This window comes from Chrysemys picta, chromosome 6, assembly GCF_011386835.1.
Source record: "Chrysemys picta bellii isolate R12L10 chromosome 6, ASM1138683v2, whole genome shotgun sequence".
Lineage (NCBI taxonomy): Eukaryota > Metazoa > Chordata > Testudines > Emydidae > Chrysemys > Chrysemys picta.
The window spans coordinates 93541101-93557579 of NC_088796.1; the positions used below are offsets into that span (position 1 = coordinate 93541101).

The 16479-nt window shown below is 42.1% G+C and overlaps 1 protein-coding gene across 20 annotated transcripts in view; it reads right to left on the reverse strand.

The window, feature by feature from the left end:
• The window catches only part of KANK1 (KN motif and ankyrin repeat domains 1), a 168085-nt gene that overhangs the window by 73970 nt on the left and 77636 nt on the right, over positions 1-16479 (reverse strand). Inside the window, exon 1 of one of the 20 annotated variants that reach the window (XM_024103342.3) lies at positions 8592-8696. The exons of the other annotated variants lie outside the window; for them this stretch is intronic. The gene's annotated coding sequence lies outside the window, so the exon portion shown is untranslated. Of the gene's footprint in view, positions 1-8591; positions 8697-16479 lie in introns of those variants that run through there. 20 annotated transcript variants of the gene reach the window in all.

A 16479-nucleotide genomic window follows, 5' to 3' on the forward strand; every position in this document is an offset into this window, starting at 1 on the left:
GCACACACTTTAAAAAAAGTAAAAGTTCAGAAATTCTCAGTTAAGATTGTTAATGAATATTCTCTAACATATTTAATTTATAAATCTCCAATTTGTAAATTAGGGACAGATGCCTTAGAAGGAATTTTCCTGTGCAAAGGCAGGGAAACTCACAAGCTGGGACTCAGTTTATCTGGGACTCATAGGGTACATCTACACTACAAAAAAAAGACACGCAGCAGCAAGTCTCAGAATCTGGGTCAACCCACTCGGACTAATGCAACAGGGCTAAAAATAGCAGTGTACACGTTCAGGCTGGCTCCCGGGCTCGGAGACCCCGCAGAGGGGATGGGTCTCAGACGCTTGGGAAGAATTATTTAAAGGAAGGAGAATTATGTCAGTCAGAGTCAAATGAGAAGAAAAACTTGGAGAGTATAAAATATTCCATAATTCTAGATTCGGATAATTAAAATACCAAGAGCACCATAGCCTATCTCTAGATTTTATGAAGCTGAACAATTGACATTCACCTACAAGGAGCAGCTAAATACATTTATGTATAGCTGGGTGGGAGTGACCCCATTTTTTCTTTCGGTTCCTATTGCACAAGGGCCTATCACTGAAACTCGCTTTACTCCCTTTAAGATGTGTGGCAGCTGCTCTGCAGAAGGTCATCTTTTCTGTATCTATCAGATATATATTACATTTTCATTTGCAAACCTCAGTCCTATGATTCTTGTGTGCAGTTAAGAGGACACATCACGTAATGCTTTGGCTACCCCTTAGAAACAGTGGGAGGAGAGAAAAGGGCATACACACCTGCCAAAGTCTTGCCTCTTGGTAGATCATCCGGTTGGATTCTGGTGCAGGGGCAATTATACCTCTATGGGTACACTGCCTACAGTGTGTCTACATGACTATGGTCCTTATATGCCTGGTCTAAGGCCATGCTTAACCTGAGACATGAATTCAGCACAGCACTGCAAAACCCTATTTCTCATCCATTAAGTATCCCCAAACTATGAGCATTGTTTTTGTCATTCATCATCAGCTAACTTCAGTTACCAGGCTAGCTGCACCACTATCCAATCTGAGTGCCTCTGCAAAGGCGATGAGCCTCGAGCCATCACCTCCTTTGGGGTAGAATTACGTGATTCTCCCACTAAGGGCTTGTCTACATGGACAGGCTGCAGCTGCACCACTGTAGTTCTTTAGTAAAGATGCTACTGTGCCAACCGGAGAGCTTCTCCCATCGATATAGTTAAGCCACCTCTGCGGGAGGTGGTGGTAGCTATGTCTCCTGTCAACATAGTGCAGTCTACACCGGGGGTAAGGTCAGTATAAGTACATCACTCAGGGGGGTGGATTTTTCAGCCCCTCGCCCCCCTGAGCAACATAGTTATATCCATGTAAGTTGGTAGTATGGACCTGGCCTCAGACTAGGACCAGGGTTACAGACCCCTGTATGTTAACTGTGATTACCTCAGCAGGCTCTAGTTACATTCAGGGCCACAGCTTTGCTGTGAGCAGTTAACTCTCTCACCCAGGATAAATAAAATGCAGAGAAAAGGAACTGCTCATCTCTCCCTAGTGTAAGCATTACATTCTATCAAAATGAAGGAACGATGATGAAAAGGAAATATTCCCTCCATTTACATTTTCTTCTCTGCTCTCTTTTGTGTTTATAGTGAATTGCTAAAACCTGGGATAAGAAACAACCTGGGATAAGAATATTTGCATTGTTCGTTTTAAATTCATTGAGGTTTGTTCAAAGTATCTACAGTAGTTAGGAAACATTTTTGTGCAATACTGCCATATAATCATCGTCTCTACAGGATGTCTAAAAGGACAGGTGTGGGAAGCCAAAGAGCCATTACTTAAGCATTTTTAAACGTCAGGAAATGCAAAGCTATTGATAATCCTCCAAAACAAAATGTTAATAAAAATGTTTTCATCCACCAGGACAAAGCTGCTAGCTGAAATGAAAATAACCCAGCACCAACACAGAGTGAAAGTCTCCCAAAGCAGGTGTTAACTGGAGGGGGTTGGGGAGGAGACAACACACAAATCGCACACTAGGCCTTTTCAGGATTCTGTATGTAGGTCAGTTGTGCACTGGCCTTGGCCTGCAAACACTGAAAATCCTGGAACGGCTCTTCCTGGCACAAGAAGCAATGCAAGCTCCACACATCTCCTCCCACAGCACATAACAGACTATGACAATCAGAGCTTTGCATTCCACAGGGTAGGACAAAATACAGATTCCTTTTTACTTACATAATTAAATGTTCATTCATAACATTCACAAGTCAAGATCTTACTAATACAAAACTGTTTTTCTTCAAAAGGTTTAAGATAAGTTGGTAGCAATAAATGCAGTAAGGACATTTTTAAAAGTGTGGTAAGCTCATTAAAGCAACTTTGGCAATTGCTTACAGACGTACTGTCAAGAATGTTAAGGCCAATCCTTGGTAAATAGAGACATTTAACTCCAACGAGCCTGGACCTTGAACTTTGGGGTGAAGCTTGGTATAAAATGGCATATTGGTGAGAAGGGTTATGGGTTAGAGATACTGCAGTTGATGCCCCCTTTATGACAGCAACGTTTCAAAAGATGCCTACAGCTGTAATCCCTTTGCTGAGGAAGCTAGGCACAGAAAAGGAGTCCTGAGAAGCTGCTAAAAGCAGTGGCAGATGCATCCATTCTGGTAAAGAGGTGACATATTTCCTTTAATCCTAATACTGCATGACAGTCATAGCAGTTAATTTAACAGAACAGCTCTTCCTGGTGACTAATCTCTGTGGGCTTGAAAATGTCCAGAAGCTTCTTGCCCAAGGAACAACCTACCTGGCCAGGTGAGAAGTACTCGTTGCATCACCACCCCTAAGGTAACACCCATTAAAGCCATGTCTTTTTAAGTTTACACTGTCACGACTTCACTTCCTCAGCAACAAGTCATCTTTATCCTCATCCCGCAGCCCCATCAGTTCTGCTCCCCACCAGATAAACTCAACTCTGATTGCTCTCTCCGACATACACACTGGCACTCTCCTCGTTAATACATTCTGGGATCTAATCTCTCCACCAAATCAATGACTCTAGGTTCTCTCGTGTCATGCAGCAGAGATAAAGGGTATCACAAAGAGTCGCTTTCTTCCACTGCTGAACGTGGAACTATTGGAACCGGAGCGACAGCATTAACCCTAAAGCTGCTGTCTCCCTGCTTCACTGCACAGCTCCTGCCCAGAATCTCCCCAAGCCTCACTCTGCACCTTACCCCTCGCCTGGCTTCCTGATACACATTTCAAGAAGCAGTACCCCTCCTCACACCCCACTGCCACCATTACTGAATACTGGGCAATACATTATTCCCCAAACAAATGAACATGGGCCCCCTCACCTCTTTGCAGCCTGCTCTTAGGTTACCATTCTCCTGGATACAGAGGAGACCCTCGGCCTTCCAGCTCTTATCCACAGACTTCTTTACACATTGCTCCCCAGCCTGTTCAAGAAAAGCAACGCCTATGCTGCTCTCCCTCTCCTCCCTTTCCTTAAAACACTGATGCAGCTTTTCCCCCTTCCCAAACAAGAGCAAGTGGCTCAGGGTACGTCTATACTTACCCGCTGGTTCGGCGGCAAGCAATCGATCTTCTGGGATTGATTTATCGCGTCTGGTCTAGACGCGAAAAAATCGATCCCGGAAGTGCTCGCTGTCGACGCCGGTAATCCTGCTCCACGAGAGGAGTAGGCGGAGTCGACGGGGGAGCCTGCCTGCCGCGTGTGGACCCGCGGTAAGTACCTTTAAGTTCGAACTAAGATACTTCGACTTCAGCTATGTTATTCACATAGCTGAAGTTGCGTATCTTAGTTCGAACTGGGGACTTAGTGTGGACCAGCCCTCAGAGACCACGAAATTCAGGCCTTCCCCCGCTCCGCCAAGGAAGGAGCCAGCAGCTCCCCAGCCGCATCTACTCAGGTAAAATTTCTACTCATCCTGGACAAGTGGGTTTTTCAAGCCCTTCCTGTGAAGCAACTGTTCTAGTGTCACAGCCTGTATAGCGCAAGTGTGGACACTCTTGAGAGGGGGCTCCACGAGTGCATCAAGTCTTAATTGAAGAGTCTGTTTGCTCCCACACAGCACTTTCAAAACTGCCTTCAATGAGTGAGCATGTGACAAGTTACAGTGCCTCACTCAGTGTTTTGACCCAGAGCTGACACAGGCTACCAGGAAACTGTCTGGAAGCAGCTGCAGCTCAGGACAGCCGGGAGACTGCAGGTGTATTTTCAATACTTTACATTTAATGGATCACTAAATAAAGGAGTTGCCAACTTCCTGCAATCTGCACTGCCTCAGCCTCACATATGGGTGACGTTATCACTGTGCATGGTTACAAAGACAAACGGAACTGACCCAGATAAGGCAGGTAGGAGGCAGCGTGCTATAATGCACTTGGCTTTCCATTTAGGAGAGTGTGAGGTTACCCTCTAGCAGCTGCCACACAGAGGGGAAAGGAACTTGCTTCTAATGCCAGCTGTGGGATTTCCCACTTAGCTCAAGTGGTAAAGGGCTCTGTTTTGGGAGGCAGAGGCCAAGCTCAGTTCTAGCTCATGCTCTCCCCCTCTCGCCTAGAGAGATTTACATAGCAATTTTATCAGTTGTCTGAAGCATACTGATCTTTCTTAGGGTAGACGCCCGCATTCTTTTCAATAGCTGTAGCACTATTAACCCCTTGGTACTGGCTACATTAGCAATACACCCTCCACTACTGCACACACGAGAATACACTGCATCACTGCACAATTATTTTGACTCTGAGAAATCGGATGTTTAAATTCAGCGCAGAGCTGTGGGAACCCTCTACCTTCCCACTCCCTACATGCCACAAGTGTTTAAATCTCCCTCGGGATTGTGCCTGTCCTGTTGCTTTTACCTACCATGCTTCTCCACTACTGTTGTCAAAAACTGAGCATGGACAGTACCTGGACAATGATAGCGGTGTTCTGCTTCCCACAAAGAAGTTTCAGCACAGAAACAATCGAGGCACAGGTGCAGTCCTTTGCTGCTGCTATTTGAAGACTGGCAAAGCAGTATTTTATAAATTCCGATGTACCCTTTTCAGCTCTAATTAGGGTTGCCAACTTTCTAATGGCACAAAACCGAACACCCTTGCCCTGCCCCCTGTGCAGCCCCTTCCCAGAGACACTGCCCCACCCTGAGGCCCTGCCCACTCCATCCCCCCTTCCTCCATTGCTCGCTCTCCCCTACCCTCACTCACTTGCTCATTTTCACCGGGCTGGGGCAGAGGGTAGAGGCGTGGGAGGGGGTGAGGGCTGCGTCTGGGGGTGCAGGCTCCAGGATTCAGGAAGGGACTCCGGGCTGGGGCAGGCGGTTGGGTGTGGGTGGGGATTCAGGCGGCATTTACCTCAGGCAGCTCCTAGAAGTGGCCGGCATGTCTGACTCCTAGGCGGAGGGGCCAGGGGGCTCTGCACACTGCCCCCGCAGCTCCCATTGACCGTGGTTCCTGGCCAATGGGAGCTGTGGAGCCAGTGCTCAGCGCGGGGGCAGCGCGCAGAAGCCCCGTGGCCGGCCACCCCTATATCTAGGTGTCGGAGGGACATGCCGGCTGCTTCCCAGGAAGTGCGCGGAGCCGGGTAGGGAGCCTGCCAGCCCTTTGCCAACTGGACTTTTAACAGCCCAGTCAGGAGTGCTGACCAGAGTTGCCAGGGTCCCTTTTTGACTGGGTGTTCCGGTCGAAACCTGGACACCTGGCAACCCTAGTTCTAATACAGAACTAAACTGACAATAACAAGCTGAGAGAGACACAGTAAGTTCATGAACTAATTTTTCATCTCTAAGCCCTATATTAGAGTTCTGGATTACATGACTGTTGTGAATGACTTTCCTAGCCCCTAGTACGGTGTGAACTGTTTCTTGTAGAATGGGAAAAACTCTAGGCATTTTAAAAGAGAGGTTTGCAATTGTTAAATTATATTATTTTTGTAGCCTGCATTTTACAACAATTTTGAAATGCTCCAATTTTTCAGTGGCATTTAAAGATAGATCCTCAGTCCCAGTCTGCCTCCTGAGGCTCAGTTACTGCTGGGAAATACAATGACACTGTACGGTATATTATTAAAGAAGCAGCCCCCACAAAGAGACCAGTCACTTTCACTGAGTGGATATACTGAAATTGTGTTAGGCATTTATAAAAAAGTTATTCCTTTAATGAGAACAAAAACTAATCGTGAGCTAAATACATGCCAATTTCTACTTCAACTGACACAGAGGTGTTTAATTTTAAGTAAGTAGTACCACTGGCATTTGTAGGACTCAGGTCTACAGCAAAGCAGCTCTCTTTTTAACAAGCAGTCAGCATTCAAGTGCCAATAAACTAGACTTTCATGTCAACTCTGTATGGGACAAGACTACAGCTCTGTGCTGACATGAGCAAATAGACATTATCTGGACGGCTCACTATGTACCTCACTGCGCATTCCAAGTTATAATCAGACACTGATTTCCTAACTGAAGTTTAGATCTAAAGGTCACATTCCAGTACACTGAAATACTGGACCAAACCCAATCCAGGTAGAATCATAGAATATCAGGGTTGGAAGGGACCTCAGAAGGTCATCTAGTCCAACCCCAATTTTTGTCCCAGATCCCTAAATGGACCCCCTCAAGGATTGAATTAACAACCCTGGGTTTAGCAGGCCAATGCTCAAACCACTGAGCTATCCCTCCGCCCCAACAGGTAACTGCTGCCCAAACTCCACATATCAATAAAGGACCCATAATGCAACTAATTAACCATCTTTGGCTTTGTTTTACTGATTTTCTTTTAATGTTTTTGTAGCTAAATATTGAATGGGGAAAAAACAAAGTATTTCTGTGCTAATCATAGTATGATGCAAACTCCTGGTAACATATATGGTTCACTAAAGGTACCCCAGAAAACCCTAGAGATATATCATAAATTAGGGGTTTTTTTCTTTCAAAAGAATGCTCCCAGAGTTGCATTTGTTTACAACTGTGAAGCAATAAAATCTGCAATGTGATTTATTATTGGTTTCTCTGCATGGGCTGCCTAGTAGGCAGGCAATTTTGTATCGTGTACAATACTAAAAATAAATAGGCTATTTTTAGTAAGTAACAAGGAAGGGTGGCTTCACTGATAGTCACATTGTCCACAGGACAAAATAAGCCATTAATCTCTCTTCCCAAACTATTCAGGATGCCTGAGCAGAAGAATATTTTCTTTGCTGTGCTTATTCCAGGCTAAAAAGCTAGCTCCCCTAAAAGCTAACAGCTCTTCTCACTACTCCATACTCCCAGCTTGCTACAGAAACCCAATCCAAGGAGAGTCCAGCATAGCAGCAGGAAGTGAACTCATACAGGAAGCAGCAGCAGTGTTTTCTGTCCTCTCACTGGCGAAATCCCAGACTCGTTAGCACCTTGCCCACTTTCCTTCCACCAATGCAGTTTGGAATGAAACAGGGGAACGTCTTTGACCCACTCCAACCCCAAATGGAAACAAAGTTTGGAAAATGTTTAGATACTAAGCCACTGAACCAAGGTGGGTAACGCTGGGTAGGGTGATTTAGGAGGATTCTGTATTGCAGCTGGCCCTATGTTCCCATATAGGGGTTCAGTTTTTAGTGCTGCTGACTCTTAGCTGGCTTTCTGCCTCTTGATGAGGGTTTTTATTTTGTCTGTTTGTTTTTATGTTAGAGATTCTCTGGCTTGAAAGGCACTGGGACAGGAGGAGCAAGTGCATTGATTGGCAGCACTCATCACTTTCACTTCTGTTTCTATCATCAAGGAAGTGCAAGCATTACTGAGAGCTAGCTGTATTTTCCACCTGCTCCAGTTACTGAGTGTGATAGACTCAGTGCCAAAAGTATCACAAGGGATTTGTTACACTTCTGTGAATTTTTCCTGGGAGGGGAGGAAAGGAAGAGAGCCAAAGTTGTTATAGGTAATAACACCTAGCTGGATTTAAAACTTCTGTGGCTAGCTATTTTCCTCTTAATTTAAGTTTTTTCCTTAACATATTTCTTTCTTTTAATGCTTGTATAGATTTGGAAATGTAACAAGCACTGACAAAGGAAGTATTAATTTGCACCTATCTACATGATGCACTGGGATTATTCTCACTTTTCCTACTAATAAAATAGCAAGACAAAAATAAATTATAATGCCCTTCCTTTAGAAACTAAATCAATAGTTTTAATAAGAGTTTCTATTGATTCATTTATTAATATTTTAGCTCTATTTCTATAATTCCTACGGCTGCACTGCAGTTCAAGGCAATTCAGCATTCTTCTCAAGAGTGCAGTACGGAGGAATCATTGGTATTAGTTAACAAGCAGACAAGTAAGAGTGTAAGTTTCAAAGGCAGTATGGGCAAAAATCTTTTACCTTTCAAGATAGTACAGTAGGTGTTCTATCCATCTGTGGCCACAGATAGTCTGTGTCCCATTGGAGCCAAACCTTTTCCGTCCTCTATCTATCACAATGCATTATAAACAAGGGATTAGCTAACATGATGACAAAATATTTTCGCTCTTTTCTATATTTTACCACCCCAAAAGTGATTTTATTTTATACCTCAGGAAGGAAGCCATCAGCTGAGAGTTCCTCGGAATTGTTCCTGCACAAGAAACAGATGAAACCACAGAACGCTCTGTGTACAAAGTGCAAAGTACAAAAGCTAGTTTACATTTGCCAGTGTTTGTTGTATTTCCTATGCCAAATACAATAAATACGCAGTAAAATATAATATGGAGGTGTGGGAAATGTTGATTTATTTTATTTATGTTTATTAAAGATAATGCCAAAGTCATGGTTGCCCATATTTATCTTTAACTACACATTTCTGCCACTACAATGCAGACGTTGCTGATTCAAGCTCAGGCAAAAAGAGATGCATTTATTATGGGATGAAATGTACTTATTACAGGATGAAAGTTTAATTTGCCTACAGATTGGACCACCAGGATACAAGAAAGGGAAGAGAAAAATGAAAGGTGAAACTGTGTTCGTTTTGCCCAAGCTATTATGTATAGTTTCTCTGAGAGCTTCTGTGCTATTTGTTGTACTTTGTTTACAAATATACAGTTTTTAATTTAAGCTATTTTGCCTTACAAACTTTTACTGTTTTAGAGCTCAGTCCTGTAAAAACTGAGCACATGTAAATGGTTGCAGGAGCTGGGTTTAATTTAATATACAAACTTCTTTGCCATTGTAGCGGGGTGGTCACCCCACTCTGGCCCTCAAGGGGTTAAAGCAGCACTGGAGAGTGCTCCAGCTGGGAAAAGGTAGGCTGATTGGGAAAGCAGCCACAGCTGTGGCCAGCTTAATCAGGGCCCAGCTGGCCCTTGTAAGAGGGCTGTGGGCCAGAAGCTAAAACACACACTTTCTCTCTCGCTCGCTTCTTGGGAGAGAAGGACCGGGGTGCCTGGGAGTTGAGAAGGGTACCTGAGGTAGAGCAGTGCTGGGGAAGGGAAGTGCAGAAGGAGCTGGGGAGCTCCAGCCAGGAAAAACCCCAGGCTGCAGGTCTTGCTAAAAGGGCAAAATAGGTACCGGGGCTGCAGAGGGGAAGCCCAGAGGTAGGCAAAGGCAGCAGGTCCTAACCCCATTGCTGATGATGAGTGGTTTACAGACTGCAGTTGGCCCCAGGGAGAGGGGCTAGATGACGACTGGCAGTAGCCACTGAGGCAAGGTGGGTTTAGAGGGTTGGGGGTTCCCCTGGGAGGGGAATCCCAGAGCGAGGGGGCACTGTGGAGGGCAGAACCTCTGAACAAAGGGCACTGGGGTCTGGGAGGGACATGGAGCCAGCGGCAGGTGAGACACTGGCCGGCAGAGGGCGCTCCGGGCTGGAAAGAGCTAATTCCTGAGACGGCCAGCAGGAGGTGCCGCGTTGGTGAGTCTTCACTCCGCCACAGCCATGGAGAAAGTAACACTACAGTGGCTTACCCAACTTTGGTTAATTTCAGGAAGAATAATGCCACTCTAGTGGTATAAAGATACGTACAAGAAGCTTTTAACATACTGTTACTACCATAACAATCCTTTTTCTTAAGTATTTTTATACTTGTTGGCTGAATGTAGCAAAAAGCAATTCTATCAGCAATCTCTTTTAAATTATAAATGATGCTTGTGTTCTTGCTGCATTGTTCTTCCAATTTTTGAACACAGTACGCTGGCTGCAGTACTAGATTGTACAATTGTTTTATTCAGTTTATCCTTTACTGAACAGAAGTAACATTAGAGGCATACAATGTGCTTGCTATTTTCTAAATATGAATAGTAAAGGTTAAAAATATCTATTTGCATACTAAATATTCACATGATTTGGATAATTTGATTTTTTTTTCTCAATTTAAATTGCCTAGAGATGCTTTGAATTTTAATTTCAAAACAGTATTTACACTAAATAGGTTGATTTTACAAGACCTACCCAAAGCCTACAGAAATCAATGGGAATTTATCTACTGACGTCAGTGGTCTTTGATCAGGTCCCATGCAGAGCTGCCAGAACAGCTGTAACATAATATTAACTGGGGGAGCAGGAGAATCATACGTTTATTTTTGGTTTCTGACAGGCTCTAAGTTTTGTAGTGTCTAATGCCTTTTTCTGAAGTACTTTTTTTTTTAATTGAATAGGTATGTAATATATATGCATTAAAAAAAATTTTAAGGTACCACCAATGTAGATCTGTAAATATGACCACATATTTTTCCCAAAATAACTTTAATAGTAAGAATGACATCATTTGTTTCATTCGAGATAAACAGGAAAGTGGAGAGAGGAGAAAAAAATTCAAAACATCACTAAACAAGTCCTGCTTTGGAGAAGGAAATTCACAAATATTAAATATGCTCTGTGTGCTCAATCTACTGCCCGAATAAATTTTTTATGCTTCGGATAATTAAGTAGACCATACTTTGCAGAAAGACTACAATTTAAGTCTTTATTTTTGCAGCAGACTAATGTTTTACAGCACTTGAAAGATGGAGAAGGGAAATGTAAAAATACTTTGTATACAAAAGATAAAAGTTACTCAGACATGAACAGATTTCAGTTAAGCTTCTTACCTGCTGCCATCATACTGAATTTTGACATATAAAAATAGAGAATTATCAGCAAGGAGTAAAAGCTACCAGGATCACAAACCAAACTAAAGTTCTTAAAATACTGCAAGATAACCCCCATCTAAGTTTAGCTAAAAGTCATCATATGATAGCTACACCACACCACCTATAAAGGAGATACAGACAAGTTCTATTTCCACAAGGAAATGAAGTAATGCATTTACCTCCTGAGGCCAAGTTTAGGAACAGCAGATGGCATTTAAATAGCAAAACTCATTTGGAAATGCTCTTTAATTTACACTATTCCCATTCCCAAAAAATAATAAGATACTTAGATGGTCAAAGTGTACAGATCGAAGCTGCTTGTCAGTCTTATGAGGAGCACATATTTTACAAATGAATGTGGCATTTAATTGCTTAAGAGTTCAATTTGCAACAATTGAATTGCAAATTATTGATATGAGAAGCCCAATCTATACTTATTTCTAACCCTAGTACTGTACCTGCTGTGTAAAACCTGACAGATCAGCTACTCCTCCCTTTCCTTTGACTTTTGAACAAACACAAGGCAGGTCAGGAGAGCTGTGGTAAAAATGAAGCTAGTTTTTAAAAAGACATGGAAGTCACATTTTTATCTTTTTGAGCCCAAGTCACAAAACCAATGATAAAAAGTGTTTTTATTTAAATGAAATACTTGTAAAAATAGATCTATTTAAAATTAAATTTGAAATTATGACAACATGAGACCTAACCCTTACTATAATCTATTAAAATAATTTAAATTAAAATATTACATATATAAGTAAAAATAAGCAGTGCGTGTTTGCTGCCGAAATTTTAAAAGAGTCAAAGTACAGAACTGCGGGATGTCGTTGGCTAAGCACCTGGAAACAGAGCCTGTAGAAATGCTAAAACCAGCATTTGACAGCAGTAGCCTCTTCTACAGGTTCAGAGAAAATATTTTCTTTGTTTCACCTTATTCACCTAATTCAGTTAATTCAAAGTTGAGAAACAAAATTGAAAAAGCATGAAATCTTGTTATTCTCTTTTCATCTCTGGATAAAAATGAGGTGACAGGATGAGATCTACTACTTTTAAAAAAAATCTCAAAGGACATGGTGACCAGAAACAATCCGTTCTATTCACAAATGATAAACGATATTTCCTTTGTTTAACAGTCCAGTTTCAAATGGAGAATGTTTTCACAAACTATTTTTTGTAAATGTACCCAGCACATTTAAGGTAGATTTATTTGACTAATAAAGATAAAAAAATGAACAAACATTTTAAAATTGAAATCTAATTTTCATCCAAATACAGTTTGACAAAAGTCACGAGTAAAACATTAGTCCTCTAGTAAATAAGAAATGCATCATGTACCATTTCGTAACAAAAAAGTAAACATTAAGAATGTGAATCAGTGCATGGTAAGCTGTATAATTCTTAAATAAATGTGTCTAGATATAGTATAACCTCCTGGTTAGCAAAAAATACCACCAAATTTAGTATAAGGGCTATATTTAGTTGCAAATCAACATGTTTTACCAAAGCAATGAGAATTAAACTTTCTTTAGGAAAAGTATAACTAGAAAACAAGATTAAAATTGATTCTTTAAATCAAGGTTTCCTGTTTGATAATTTGAAGTCAGTGGAAAAGGGCACTTGGTTCCTTGCAGGACAGAGCTCCAGGTGCGTGGAGAGAGAGGTGGCCAACCTGCATGACACAGCTGTACAACCCCTGTGCTTCATAACCAACTCCAAAAGGGAGCTGAGTGTGTTGAGCTATGGAAGTGCATTCTGGGAAAGAGCTTTGAGAACACGGTCTGCATATTTTGTTGCATACCCCAATAAATCATAGTCTACTATGGTCCACAATCACCCTCCATTTCCTCTGCTACTGGATCAGTCTGTCTGTACCTGGGTCCCATGCTTAGGAAGTCTACAAACATGAAAACAACACTGCAAAGCAGTGCCAATTTGCACCTGTTCAGAGGTCAAAAGAAGAGTAATCCAAGGTGCAAAAGACTGGGGAGATTCCACTTTGTTTTACTGACCAACAGCAAATAAACAATAATGCAAAGACTAGTACTGGTAGAATTCATTTAACTTTGGGCATACAGATAATTACAGAAAATTAGAACAGAATGCCTATGAATCATTTCTCATCTCCTTTAGATTTGTGAACATACTGAGCATATCCTACAAGAGCTGGAGAGGTTATTATATTTATTTTACTGGAATAATAAAATACAGTACAAAATCAATTAAGAAAAAGAATCTGAGATCATTTAAGAATTATAGTGTAACAACCCAATACATACGTCTCATTTTATCAGTTAGCATAGCAAGAAATTTTGTCTTACGAATTTCAGAAAAGCATTGAAAATTACACCTCTACCCCGATATAATGCGACCCGATATAACACGAATTTGGATATAATGCGGTAAAGCAGTGCTCCGGGGGGGCGGGGCTGCGCACTCCGGTGAATCAAAGCAAGTTCGATATAACGCAGTTTCACCTATAACGCGGTAAGATTTTTTGGCTCCTGAGGACAGCGTTATATCAGGGTAGAGGTGTATATTATTTATTCATGCCTGAGCTTGCCTAATACTTCTAAGGGGTGAATTAATTTCAAATCTTGAGTGGCTACAGACTTCAGCTACATTTAAAATGATGAGCCTTATAGGCTGGATTGTTATTTGAATGATCGGAAATGAAATGTTAATAAAGATGACAAAATAAAACAAACAGATTAAACAGGCAGCACAGAAAGTTTTAGGAAGTGCCTTCACAAACGCCGTTAAGTGCCATCAAATAGTCATCCAGAAAGAAATACAGTAGACGAGCCTGGCCCATAAGACAATACCCATCTTATCAACTCAATGAATGATTTAAAAAAAAAAACCCACACACACTTATGAGTTCCTTTCTCTGGCATCTGGGAGTACTAGCCTTATCAGGGGAAAGACAGACTTCCATGTCAAGAGCACCATTGTTATCCATTTCCATCAAGGATCAGAGGACATCATCACCTCTCCAAAAATTGCATAGGGTTTCCACATATGATGCCCTTTAAAATTCTGGGCAATAATACTGAGTTAGTTATAAAGTTTATTTATATTATATATTCAAAAATACCTAAACAAGACAGGTGTGGCAAGAAGTTGGCAATTCAGTGGAAGATTTGTGTAAACTTCAGGATAGTGAAAAACAAGAAACTGCAAAACTGCAGTCCAGTTAGCCTGTCTTTATGAGCAAATCAAGTTACTGTAATTATCATTTCTATGGAAAGCCTTGTTTCTTGATCTTGAACATTTGCTGTGTAACTCCGAGCAGTGGCCTCATTAATAACCTCATCAGATTCCCCAGATACTGAGCTGAACACGTTTTGTGAATACTGATTAATGGTAATAAAATTCACCTGCATGTACTTCAAGCCATAATATTTAAGTACTGCCTACCAGTTAACTGTTTGGTGGCCTATGTGAAGTGAGTAAGTGGTCCTAATTCAGCTTTTAGTACAGGTAGCCATGTCAACACTCAAGTGGCACTTCTTGGCTATCTCAGTAGAGGCACCAATGTCTAAAGGGTATAAAGATTGAACTCCCTACTTCTCCTAGAAGTAGTCATTCTAAAGGATGGTTGAGGAACATTAGCAGGATGGTGTGATGAAAACTTCCATTGCTTTTCTCACTGATGAAATATTGAAAAATAGTAAGCTGTTTATGGTTTGGTGCAAAACATGTTATAATGTGGGTGTAAGTTTACCCTAGTTATAATGTAGGAGTAATGATTACTAGGAATGTTTATAAGATCACCAATCTAATATAACCTGTTTTTAAATTATTTCCTGTCAACATAATAAGCAAGAGTAACTCTCATTAACTCAGTTAGTTTAATTTATTTGTTTTAACTCCTCCCATGCTAATTATCACCTGTATTCTTCCCCCAACTATTTTCTTACCTTAACTGCTGATTTTCTTGCATTAGGAAAATGAAAAAGTAATCCCAATAACTGATGACTATGACATTTCTTATCAGGCTGGCTTGTACTTGCCTTCAAAGAAGAGCAGCTTCAAAATTCTTCCAAGTCTATCCATGGGGGGGGGCGTGGCAAGCCAGGGCAAATTTGAGTGAGTGGTGTTGTGACTGGGTGCATAGGGTCGCACTGCCACTCATTCACATTTGGCACAGTAAAACAAAACAAAGTAATGTTTTGTTCATTTTGTCTTTTAGCAACCTGAATAAAAAGAAATTCTACCATGTGGTGCTATACAGACCCCCAGCTTGGATTATTAGCAGGGTTCAACCTTTATATTCATTGAAGAGACCTCTACCACTTGAACTAACAGAGAAATTGGTAGCAGTAGTAAGCTGTTATCCTCTGTGTGCACCAACCACTAGAGAGAGAGAGAGAGAGAGAGAGAGAGAGAGAGAGATGAGACACCCATGCTGTGCCAGAGGGTATCTCAGCTACTGAGGACAGCAGCAGAATGTAGAGACTCAGGACTGCTGGTTCAATTCCAGGGTGTGTTCTCTGGTTATTATGAACCCTTCTGCCCCTGTGCTCACAGCTTGTTCCCGTTCCCCTTTGTTTTTATTAGCATTCCTCCTACATCTATATACCCCTCATCTCCTACTTCCTCTTTTCCATTCCCTGCTCTGGCCAGGGCCGGCTCTAGCGTTTTTGCCGCCCCACGCAGAAAAAAAAACCAGCCGCGATCGCGATCGGCTGCAGCTCTACTGCCGCTTCAATCTACGGCGGTAATTAGGCGGCAGGTCCTTCGCTCTGAGAGGGAGTGATGGCCCCGCTGCTGAATTGTGGCCAAACAGGCAGACATGCCGCCTCCCTCTTCATTGGCCGTCCCAGGCACCTGCTTGCTACGCTAGTGCCTGGAGCCGGCCCTGGCTCTGGCTCCTGCAACCTTTCTCTCTACCCCAATACCTCTCACCTCTGCATTCAACTCTGAATGCTTCCTCCTCCCGGGCACCAGCAGGGGCAGCACTGAGACCACAGAAGTGACAGCTGATGTCCTTTCAGTTCCTGCCCCTGGCACCAGGAGGAGCAACTGCAGGGAAAACCCTAGTCAGCTTCTGCAACCCTGGGCTGCAGCATGCTCAGTACAAATAGAATCCTTAAGGAATTTCGCTGCCAAAACACTGAAGTTTCTACCGAGCAAATGCAAACCAAGAATTTTCAGAGGTTCTTAACTGGGCCAAATTGGAATAGATTTTCACAGGAGAACATAAGGCACATCCCTGACACCAGGAGGACCCCTGTACCAAATATGAAGTCCCTGCTCCAAAACATAGTTATTAGAGCTTCTCAACAAACTGTGGTAATTTTTTTTAAAACAAATATGGGCAAGTTTGTTCTGAACTATTTTACCTGAAACCTTC